This window comes from Macrobrachium rosenbergii, chromosome 17 (genome assembly GCF_040412425.1).
Source record: "Macrobrachium rosenbergii isolate ZJJX-2024 chromosome 17, ASM4041242v1, whole genome shotgun sequence".
In the NCBI taxonomy this organism is placed as follows: Eukaryota; Metazoa; Arthropoda; class Malacostraca; order Decapoda; family Palaemonidae; genus Macrobrachium; species Macrobrachium rosenbergii.
This window is the reverse complement of record NC_089757.1, coordinates 38,569,031-38,580,360: the sequence shown is the minus strand read 5'-3', so window position 1 is coordinate 38,580,360 and position 11,330 is coordinate 38,569,031. Positions and strand designations below refer to the sequence as shown.

Sequence of the window (11,330 nt, the reverse complement as noted above, 5' to 3'; positions counted from 1 at the left end):
TTATATGCCATGTGGGCAGTTTACAGTATAATAAATGAGTCAAAGAAAGAGATACTGGCCAACCAATTTTCCCTTCTGGGGCATGTACCTTTGTTGCTTCATAGTTTTGCTTCCACACACAACCTTATGTTTATGTGACCAGAGCTACTCTTGGGCAGTGTCTGGCTGTAGGGTCACAATGGGGCCAGCTTAAGTGAGACAGGTGAGTTCACAACCGGCCAGCGGCTTCGGTTGTCGGACAGACAGAGAGATCACCGCACTGGCAGGCAGACTAAGTGTGAACTGCACTGGTAGTCTGAGTGGACTGAACTGAACTGAACTGAACTGATGAGGGTGGCACTGATGCTGGTGGTGATATATGGTGTATTAAGCTCTATATATATATATATATACATACATACATATATATATATATATATATATATATATATATATATATATATATATATATATATATAAGAATATCACCACTAGATCACTAACCCTTAAGCCCTTATGGAGAAATACCAGTCAGTAGGGAGATAGGTATACCCATAGACCAAAGAGTCAGAGGAGAGTTTTAGCCATTAACAGTTTCCCTCTCTTGAAAGGCTAGGTTTAATGTGTCCCCAAGGAATGTAGGTGGGGGGGGTAGATAGCTGCTTTCCTGTCTTAATCTTAAGATTTAATTCACCACCAACTGAATTTTCAACCCTTCTGGCCACACTTTGTTCCTATTCCAGCAGGTACTAGCAGCCGTTGCAGCTCGAAGGATGTCCCCAGCAGAAAGTGAGAGCTTAAAACACCGAGGTCACCACCCTCATTAGTTCAGTTCAGTTCAGTCCACTCAGACTACCAGTGCAGTTCACACTTAGTCTGCCCGCCAATGCAGTGATCTCTCTGTCTGTCCGACAACTGAAGCCGCTGGCCAATGGTGAACTCACCTGTCTCATTTAAGCTGGCCCCATTGTGACCCTACAGCCAGACACCACCCAAGAGTAGCTCTGGTCACATAGACATAAGGTTGTGTGTGCAAGCAAAACTAGGAAGCAACAAAGGTACATGCCCTGGAAGGGGAAATTGGTTGGATAGTATCTTTTTCTAAGACTCATTTATTTTCTCTCCCACACATTTCATCGTCTCAGTAAAGTCTCGTCTCTTCAATTAAACAGTGAATCTTTTACCCCAGTGTGTAAATTCCTCGGCAGTACATAATATAATTCTCACCCCTTGCTAGCAAATGAGCAGAGTAAAGGATCTCCCTCCAATTCTTGCATTTATTCCATTACAGAAAAAGCATAATCTCAGGGTTAGTCTTACCTGGAATTGTCTTATTTCCAGGAGTGTTATCAGTGCCATTACCAGCCTAGCCGTGCTTCTGTGTTCCCAATTGCCTGAACAGCTGCGCGATAGGAATTATTGCCTAATTGGCTTAAATTACTGCCTGCATGTGGCCAGTATTTGTAATTGTAACGCGTCATCCAATTCACTCAGTCATTGCTGTTGTGTAAATTCCAAGTTGATTAATTTAGTGAGTGTCCAGTTTCCTTGGTAATTTCTTTCATACTGCGTTTTGTAGGTTGGCAACATTGTATCCTGGTCCCGTTCTGTGGATATGGCAACATTGCCAGTAGAAGACAAGGTGTAAACATTGTGGGCACGATGGACAACAACGCATGTGATACCTTGTAAAATTAGGTATTGTTCACTTGGATGAGTAACATTTTTGACATAATAATAAATGTGAAATGGTGCGCGTGACACTTGCGTTCTTTTGTTGCGTATGTCTGTAGATGAGAATGTACTTCTTTAGTTCTTACAAAACTTTTCTTTTGTTACAGATGTATCGTTTGAATGTTTTGTTCAATAAAGCCTAAAAACTAGGCCTAGTTTCATTACAATTTTTTGAACAAAAAATATAACAAGATGGAAAGATTGCTGAAACCAGAAAGGCTAGACACCGACCCTAGTTCGTGATCAGCGGCTCAAGAGTTTAAACACTGGTTGAAGACTTCTGAAAACTTCTTAGTTGCCCTTCTGTAGGTAAGTTTGAACAGGCTAAGTCTCCTCACTAACTTTTTGTCACCTAAAATCTATCTTTGAGAATATTTCTGAATATACTACATGTGAGGATGCTATTAAGATTGTAAAATCACAGTGTGTTAGACCTTCCAATGAAGTGTTTGCACGACCTCGTTTGTCTACTTTCTGTCAGCAAGTTGGAGACTCCATAGACGAATATCTTCAGGCTTTAAGACTTCTTAGCAAAGAATGTAATTTTCAGGTGGTGAGTCTGGTGACAGCTATTCAGTTTTGTGAGGAGTCTACCAGGGATGCATTTATTAGTGGCCTACAGTCACCATTAATAAGGCAGCGTTTATTGGAGAGTAAAACTTTAGATTTAGCAACCATGCTTGACCAGGCTAGGGAGTTAGATTCAGCCCAGAGAGATTCCGAAGTTTATTGTACCACCCCGACCTTATCAGGTGGTAAGTGCGGCGACACCTGAACGAAGACCCATTAGTCCAGAAGTTTTAGAAGAACTGGCTCCTGTTACAGCAGCTGTTACTGCTAAATGTTTCTTTTGTGGTTTTTCAAAGTATTCCTGCCTGAAATGTCCAGCACAAGAGAAGTCTTGTCATAAAAGGGAAACTTTGCTAAGGTGTGTCGTGCTAAGCAACTAGTGCTTCTACTGATTAGACAACCTTAGCCTGCACAAGTGCGGATACTCCAAGCTCTCTCTTGCAAGCAGTAGTAAAGTTTTTATTAAAGGAACTGAAATAGATCGTCTTATCGATAGTGGCAGCACTGAAAGTTTTATCCATCCAGATGTAGTTCAGCATCTCTCTCTAGTCATTCAGCAGCAGATCAGGTAAAGTATCTATGGCATCGACTTCCCTTTCAACCAAGACATCAGGGTTTTACCAAGTGAATCTCAGTGTTAAGTAAGTATAGCTTAGTTTTACCAGACCACTGAGCTGATTAACAGCTCTCCTAGGGCTGGCCCGAAGGATTAGACTTATTTTACATGGCTAAGAACCAATTGGTTACTTAGCAAAGGGACCTACAGCATATTGTGGAATCCGAACCACATTATAGCGAGAAATGAATTTCTATCACCAGAAATAAATTCCTCTAACTCTTCATCAGCCGGCTGGGGGAATTGAACTCTGGCCCATCGAGTGACAGTCTGAAGCTCAACCGACTCCCCCAACGAAGGGCTAGTGGCAGGGATTATCACAATATATGTTTAGCTGTTCTGCCCCAATTATGCTCAGATGTGATTCTTGGACAAGATTTTCAGCGATTACATGGAAGTGTTACCCTAGAGGACAGTGGTGAACTACCTCCCCTGGTCATTTGTGGACTTACCATCTTAAAGTTGGACCCACTGAAGCTGTTTGCTAACCTTACAGCTGACTGTCATCCTATCTCAGCCAAATCACGCCGGTATTCTCATGAGGATCGGATGTTTATTAGGAAGGACACCCAGAAGCTATTGAGAAAAGGTATCATAGAACCAAGTAATTCCCCATGGAGTGCACAAGTAGTGGTGGTAAAGGATGACTGCAGGAAACCACAGTTAGCTATTGACTACTCTGAAACTATTAACAAGTTCACACTCTTAATGGGTACACCTTACCCCACATTGATAATACAGTAAATAAAATTGCTCAGCATCGCATATTCAGTACTATAGACTTGAGTGCCTATCATCAAGTTCCCATAAGGAGTGAGGATAAACCATATACGTACAGCATTTGAAGCAGATGGTGGCCTGTATCAATTTACTTGAGTCCCTTTTGGTGTCACCAGTGGAGTAGCCTGTTTCCAGAGGATCATGGATAATTTTATACAAGAAGAGCAATTCAAGGGAACCTACACTTATTTGGACAATGTTACAATTTGCGGTAAGTCAGGAAGAACATGATATTAACCTTGAGAAATTCCTTGAAGCTGCTGGACGGAAACATTAGTTATAACGAGGAAAAGTACATTTTTCCAACAAAAAGACTGAAAATTCTTGGTTATGAAGTGGGAGGAGGAGATATGTCCAGGCCCTGAGCAACTGAGGCCTTTGTGTGAGGTGCCTATACCTCAAAACAGGAAGTCACTTCATCAAGCTCTGGGTCTTTTTGCCTACTGTTCTCCCTGGATTTATAATTTCTCAAGTAAAGTTAGTCTCCTAAGTACTACCACCTCATTTCCTGTAACAAAGAAAGCTGAAAGTGCTTTTCAGACTCTCAAACTAGATATTGAGAAATCTGTAGTTCAAGTTATTGATGAAGATCAACCATTTGAAGTAGAAACTGGTGCATCTGAGGTGGCCATTGCAGCAGTTCTCTCTCAAGGGGGACGTCTGGTGGCTTTCTTTTCAAGAACATTTCAAGGCCCTGAGAAGTGTTATGCAGCTGTTGAAAAGGAGGCACAAGCTATTATTAAAGTGGTTCGTCACTGAAGACATTATTTAACAGATAGGCATTTTACAATTAGGGCATACCAGAGATCTGTGAGTTTTATGTTTGATAAGAAGCATAAAAGCAAGTTGTTCCGACACAATATACAAACCGTCGGTCCTTACATTAGGAATTACTTTCAGCGTAGGCTGGAAACGGCCTTTAAACTCTTGAGTAAGGTGGTTAGGCAGTAACTACCACCAGGTAGGCAGGAATGCCCGCCTGCCCAGATGTAAACATTCCATTTTGCTTTCAGCCGTCATGCGATGCAGACGTGGTTTCGGTTCTCTCTGCCTGACTGTCGTTAAGCCCTTATTTTCCCGGTGGGATCTTTCTGTATTTTTGTGTATATATTACATGTGTTTGATATTTATTAATACAAACCCACAATTTGTGATAACCTTGCATAGCCAGTGTTCCCTTGGGTTTGACGGCCAAGGGCGTATTTAAAGGAGCGTAACTGAGTGGCGGGTGGGAGGTTGCGGGCATCGTCTGTAAGTTACGTTTCCACAGCACCCTTGGTGGCCTCCCCTCTGTCCTTCTCTCTCCCAGTAGGTTCTCCCTTATCTTTCCTTCGGTAGAGATCTCTCTCCTTCGCCCTCTTCGCTTGCTTGTCAGGTGAAGACCGCAAGGGGACGGGGAGGGTGGTTGGGTGACCTCTTCTTGGGTACCTCCTCTCGCTGCGTAGGGCAGTTCCCCTCGTAGCAAGAGGGGTTTCCCTCCCTGATCATTTTTGCTTTTTCTTTCAGGTTGACAGTGAGCATCACAGACGCAGCAGTAGTTGGCTGGATATCTCAGGGGATATCTCGCATGAAAGAGTCCCGACGTTCATTTACTAGTGTTGCTTCGGGATCGACCACAATACCTGGCTGGATGACATAGTTCCACGTCGGGATCGTTCTGACTCTGTTCCCGCCGATGTGGATCGATCGCTGTCATTGCTGGCCTTCATGTTTGCTCTGGCAATGCCTCTGGCATATCTGTGGTCCATCTGCTCCTGCTGTTCCCTGTGTTACGCTCCTGTTAACTCGACGACAATCTCTGGTCTCCTGCTGCAGCCGTCCTGATCCTTCCTGTTGCTGCTAGTGACTGTCATGTGACGTTCCTGGCCATTGCAGTAGCTCCTGCCTTCCAAACCACTTCCGTAGCTCCTGCATCAGCTGTCCTGATCGTGCCTGCTGCTTCTCCTGGTGGTCGTGCCCAGGGCCACTTCCGTTGTGTTCCTGCCAGCTGCCCTGGAGGTTACGATGTCCGCCATCCTGTAGATGTCGGCGTGAAGGTGAAGGAAGTTGCCTTGTGGAAGTGACATTCCAGGCTGTTGCAGTAGCTCCTGCCTTCTGAACCGCTGCCATAGCTCCTGCATCGGTTGCCTGACCATGCCTGCAGCTTCTCCTGGCGGTCGTGCCCGGGGCCGCTTCTGCTGTGTTCCTGCCAGCTACCTTGGAGGTTACGATGTCCACCATCCTGTAGAAGATGTCAGTGTGAAGGTGAAGGAAGTCGCCCTGTGGAAAGTGATGTTCCTGGGCGTTGCAGTAGCTCCTGCCTTCCGAACCACTGCCGTAGCTCCTGCATCAGCTGCCCTGATCATGCCTACTTCTTCTCCTGGTGGTTGTGTCCTGGGCCGCTTCCGTTGTGTTCCTGCCTGAAAGCTTCCCTGGAGGTTACCATGTTTCATGTCCACCATCCTATAGATGCTGGAGTGGAGGTAAAGGAAGTCACCCTGTGGAAGTAACTCTCATCTTCTTCATCTTATCTTCGATTTTGTCTTCTGCTGCCTCTTCCCTTCCTCTCCTGAGGTCCAAGGGGGTCCCAGGAATCGGACAGACCTCCGTCGGCCGAAGGAGAGGAAGGCTGCTTCTTCCCCTTGATGCCCTTGGACGTCTAGGGACCTCCTTCTTCCAAGGAGGCAGTGGGTCTCTTGTTGGCTCTTCCCAACCTTCGGGTTAGGAAACCGATTCGCATATCCCTGGGTTTTGTGTTTCGGGAGCCGTGGGTGTTCAGACCTTGGTTTGCGATCCCATTCTCAGTCCTAGAGGTTCCACCTCTAAGACAGGGGCTGCTTCGGGCGCTCGTTTGCGAGCTGCTCCGAGTGCTCAAGATTCTATGGAATATCGAATATCCCGATCTGGTCTGGAGAGTATTTCCTTGCCCAGTTCAGGTGCAAGAGAAAGGGCCGAGGCACCCAGATGTCTTAGCTCTTCCTGCCAGCACCATAGCACTCCCCAAGTGCTTGCCAGTGCTCAGTCAGGTTCCCAGCCTGGTGTCTTGATCCTGTCAGTTCGAACACCAGAAGAAGCAGGGAAGAGATTCCCTTCAGGAGTCCTGCAGGACTTCTAAGTGACTGACTCTCTTCTGGAAGGCAAGTTTCTCTTGTTGGCTTTTCCTGCCCTTGGGCAGGAACCGATTTGCATTCTCCTGTGGGGTCTGGCGTTTTGGGGGCCGCGAGAGCGCAGCCTCTCGAGGACGCACCCTCGTTGCCAGTCTTGGAAGTCTGCATCTAAGACTGGTTCTGTGCCTGGCTCTTTCGATCTCTTAGGAAACTGAAAGCAGCCGCTCCCGATTTTTGGGAGTTTCGTGGGTAGCTCGAATTCTATGAATCACGAGCGCTCTCCTGACGAGAGGCACCAGACGAGAGAAAGTGCCAAGACACCCAGGTGTTTGGGTGCCAAGATGGCAGGAGTCTGGGTGGCAAGACGCCAGGTGTCTCGATACAGTACTGGCTGCCAGGTGCTTTGGTTGCTCAGCCGGGTTTCATACTTGTCTTGAACCTTAGGGTTCGAGCATGCAGGATAGAAGACACAGAATTCCTCTTTGAACCTTCTTCTCGAGGGGCCTCGGCCTCAAAGGAGTTCAGAGTTTGGGAAACTAGCAATAGTTTGCGGCAGACGAGTTCTGCCCTGTCCAGTTCCGATTGTGTTCGCACAATCGTTTCTGCTCGGCTTGGCCCCTGGTCGTGCTTACGAGACTGGCTCGGCTTGCTCGCCCCACCCAGCTCTTGGTCGCATTTGTGAGGCTGGCTTGGCTCGCCCCACCCTGCCTGCCTCCAGTCCACCACATACCTCCCAGTCTGGATCGCATTCACATGATTGGTTTGATGCGACTTGGCTCGGCCCCACCCGGTTTTTTCCGAATCGGGTTCTTGGCTCTGTTCGAGTGAACTTTTTGCTCTTCCCAGGAAAGCACTTTGCCACAGCACAAGCGCTCTTCTTCCCCCATGTAGCAGTAATCTCCTTCGGTTGATTATCGCTCACAGTCCACCTCTTCTGCTGGTCTTAGAGGCGCAAGATGGACAGAGAGAGCTCTTCGGAGTTCAGCTTCCTGGCGTGCTTAGAGTGTCGGTCCCACGATTGTCTCGTAGTACAACCAGGTAGCTGAGGAGGGTTTCATGGGATCTGTCAAGGCTCCCTCCAAGGGCAGAGGTACAGGAGTTCACACTTCGGAAGCAGCGAGGGTCTTTCAAGTTGCGATCGCCCTCGTTTTTTGAACTTCATGCTGATTCGTCGGCACGAGGATCCCTGGGACAGGACTGCGACTCCCCCAATGAATAATCTTCATCACTTGCAACCCTTGCAGTTCCTGAGGGACCGAGAGTGTTTGGGGCCGCCGCAGTCCTTGCTTCCGAGAGCGTTCTCGACCAAATGAACTCATTTCTTCGGGGAAGGAGTTCATTCAGGTCGAGACACCAAGCTTCTCCCCTGCCTTGACAGAATACAAATTCTTCTTGCCTTGAAGGGTCTGGCCAACTGCAGTTCTGTGGGCAATTCTGGTGCTAAGAAGGACTTTGTCCCAATTCGGATCTCTGGTTTCGTAAATCTCGAGCTGGCTTGACCCTTTGGAATGAACCTTATTTGGTTATGCCTTTCTCTTGCAGAGATTTGCGAGATACCTCGGTAATCAAGGTTCGTAGCAGGGCACTGCCTGGTTCTTTGGACAATGGCGAAGACCTTGGGGTTATAGTCATCTCGACTCGACCTCGAGTTCAAGCCAGCCCCCCCTCAACTCCTAAGAAGTCCCAGGCTTCGATAGAAGATTGCGTAACATAGCCTCTCCTACCCTTCTAGGAAAGTGTGCATAACTGTGTCTCTTTCCACCCTCTTTCCCATAAGGGAGGAGGGAAGAAGGGAAGAGAGAAAGAAGCATCGTTCGGGAAGAAGTTCTCTTACTGCAGATTCCTGGATGAAATGATACTTATCAAGTCTCTGGAGCTGGCAGCAACATTGCTGAGACCTGGGAATGGATTCCTTCAGGAGAAGTATCTATTTCCCTTAGGTCTTGGCAATTCTTTTCATCCCGCTTCCTCTCCTGTGCTCCCGATTTGGGAAGTGCCAGCCCGGCTAGAGCTAATTGTCTCAGTATCCTGTCATCTTGCAGAAGCTTCCCCATGGCAGGGAATGGAAGTCTGCTTCCATTCCTCCGTCCTTCTTTCCTCTTCGAAGTATGAGGCAGGAGTTAGGCTAATGCTTGATTGAAGGAACCTTCGAATATGCTTGCATATTCCCCTCACATCGTGTGTCTACTTACGGATTCACTGATTGAGGAAGAGGTGCACACCTGTAAGACTTTGTCTTGAATGTGTGGCACCGAGACGATTAGTAACTTCTCATCACCATCCTGGGCTCAAGGCAGCCTTCTGGCCTTCCAAGAATTCAGGATGAGTTCTGCGACACTCAGTGGTTCATTGAACAACAAACCACAGTAGTGGCATTTGTCGACAAACAAGAGGGAATCGTTTTTTCCTCCTGTTTCATCTGTCAACATTTGCAGGTACTCGAGTGTTCTATAGTGCAATCAACATCTGAATTAGCCAGATGCATCCCTGGTGGGGATGTATTGGCAGGCGAGCTTGGCCTCGGGTTTGAGTGACTGGGACGGAACGTGCTGCTCACGCGAAGATTCACGAAGAGATTGCTCGACTGAGAAATCCCTACCTTCTTTCTGTTACCTCTCTGCACAAGTCGGTAGTTTTTTCATGCTCCTTCATACCAGACCCAGGGGCTGCTACGGCGAAGCATGCTGTCTTTCTGGGAAACTTGATATCTGCATTTTTCCCTCTGTATTTGTCTGTTTCGTTAGGGGTTCTCAAGCTTTGCTCACCCTGAGTTACAGACAAATGCCAGAAGACTTTCGCCTCTTGCCCGACCTGATAGCCGAGGCATTGAGAAGAGGTTTGCTTGACCCAACCTCCTGTAGCAGCTACACAAGAAGTGGTTTTTCGGGCAGTACATCCCAGTGTGTTTGAGACTGGGAGACCTTCCAGCTTCCCTTGCAAGCCTAGGCTTTCTCGCCGAGCAGCAGTGGCTATAGCTGGATATCTCTTGAAGTCCTCTGCAACACTCCCAGGGACTGGAACCGTCTTAGCTGGTGGGTGTCGTTGTGGAACTCCTTCTCGGGTCAGAGTCACTCTTCAAGTCTGGACTTCCTCGTCTTCTCTGCTGAGGGTTGCTTCTTTCCCTTTCATTTGTGAAGAATGTAGGCCCTTGAGACCTAGTCTTCTATCTGAAGTAGCCTTCTTCTCCTCAGTCAAGATTTAACTACAGATGAGAAGCTTCTTCGGTCTTGCTGTCCCAGGGAACTGTTCCCTGGGTGGCATGTGACTCTCGTTTAGGGTTCTTGCACGCACCCTTATTTGAGTTATCAGATAGAGATGTGCCCTCATAGGACCATCTCTCATCTTGCTCCGGCCTTGGCGTAGAAGATGGAAGAACAGGCAAAGGGGACCAATACCTCGACTCCTTCTCGGATGTCATAGATGGACTCCGAATCCTTCGGCATCTGTTGTCGGGTTCGAGTCGTCCTTGTTCCCCTCCTCCTTGGACTTTGTATCGATGATCCAGATCATTCGTTACTTTGTCCTTTAGGGAGCTTTGGTACTTTCCAAAAAGGCTCAACACTCCTAACCTGGATGTTGTCGACATTTTCGCTGGTACTCTCTCTCCCAAGGAAGAAGTGTCTAAGGACACGTCTTCTTCCTGGCTTCGTGAAGCGATCGAAGGAGGTACTCTGCAGCTGACGATGACGATACCGGTACCTTTCACCCAAGAGCTCACGAAGCTGATGGCTTGGTCCATCCCTCGCATTCCAGAAGTTTCTGTCGGGCTGGAAGCAAGACGTGGTCTCATAGACCACACTTGTCTTCCTATGGTCTTGCCCACAGGCCCTTGGAACCTTTTTTCCTTGGCCCTGTGGTGGCTGCTCAACATGTTGTGTTGTCTTACCCGGCTCCTTCAAGAGGACAAGTAGCATCTCGCCTAAGGCGTTGGTTCTGGAAGTGAGAAGGATTCCGAGAGTGACTGGCCTCTCTTCCTCCTCCTTCCCCATCCTCCAACTTCTCCTCCTTAGGGATGAGAATAGGACTTGAACCAGTAGCTGCTGGAACTGGCACTGATGCGGTAAGACTACACATCGAGCACCCGTTCTATTTTTCTTATAGAATCATAGAAGCAATTCCGCTCCTTCCTCTAGCAAGGGGAGGAATTAGAGACTGGCAATAAGGGAACCCTGTCTCGGCTTTCCCTTACTGCCTCCGACTCTAGATCCTTCCAGCCTATTTTGTAGGAGTTACAAAATAGGCTGGAAGTAATTTGTAATGTAAAGGACCTCAGGTTTGTATAGTTAAGAAAAATACAATTTACTTTCAAAAACTGTGTTATTAAAAATGAGGATAGAATTATCCTGCTATGATTTTGAAATCTTATATCGACCAGGTCCCGAAAACATTTCTCCTGAAATTTTCCCTAGGTCCTTTTGTCATGCAGTACTCCACAACCAGCAGACATTAGTGGCTCCCCATGAAGCTCTGTGCCACCTGGGAGTCGCCAGTTATATCATTTTGTGAAGTCCAATAACATACCCTACTCAGTAGAAGAAGCGTGACAAGTAGTCCATTCATGTAGA

The 11,330-nt window shown here is 47.3% G+C and overlaps 1 long non-coding RNA gene across 1 annotated transcript; it reads left to right on the top strand.

Annotated features, from left to right (window-relative positions):
• The first annotated feature begins 1,587 nt into the window (after positions 1-1,587).
• LOC136847597 (uncharacterized) lies at positions 1,588-2,892 on the top strand. Its single transcript, XR_010855783.1, has 3 exons — positions 1,588-1,677; positions 1,821-2,022; positions 2,264-2,892. It is a non-coding gene; the product is annotated as an uncharacterized lncRNA (long non-coding RNA).
• The last annotated feature ends 8,438 nt before the right edge of the window (positions 2,893-11,330 follow it).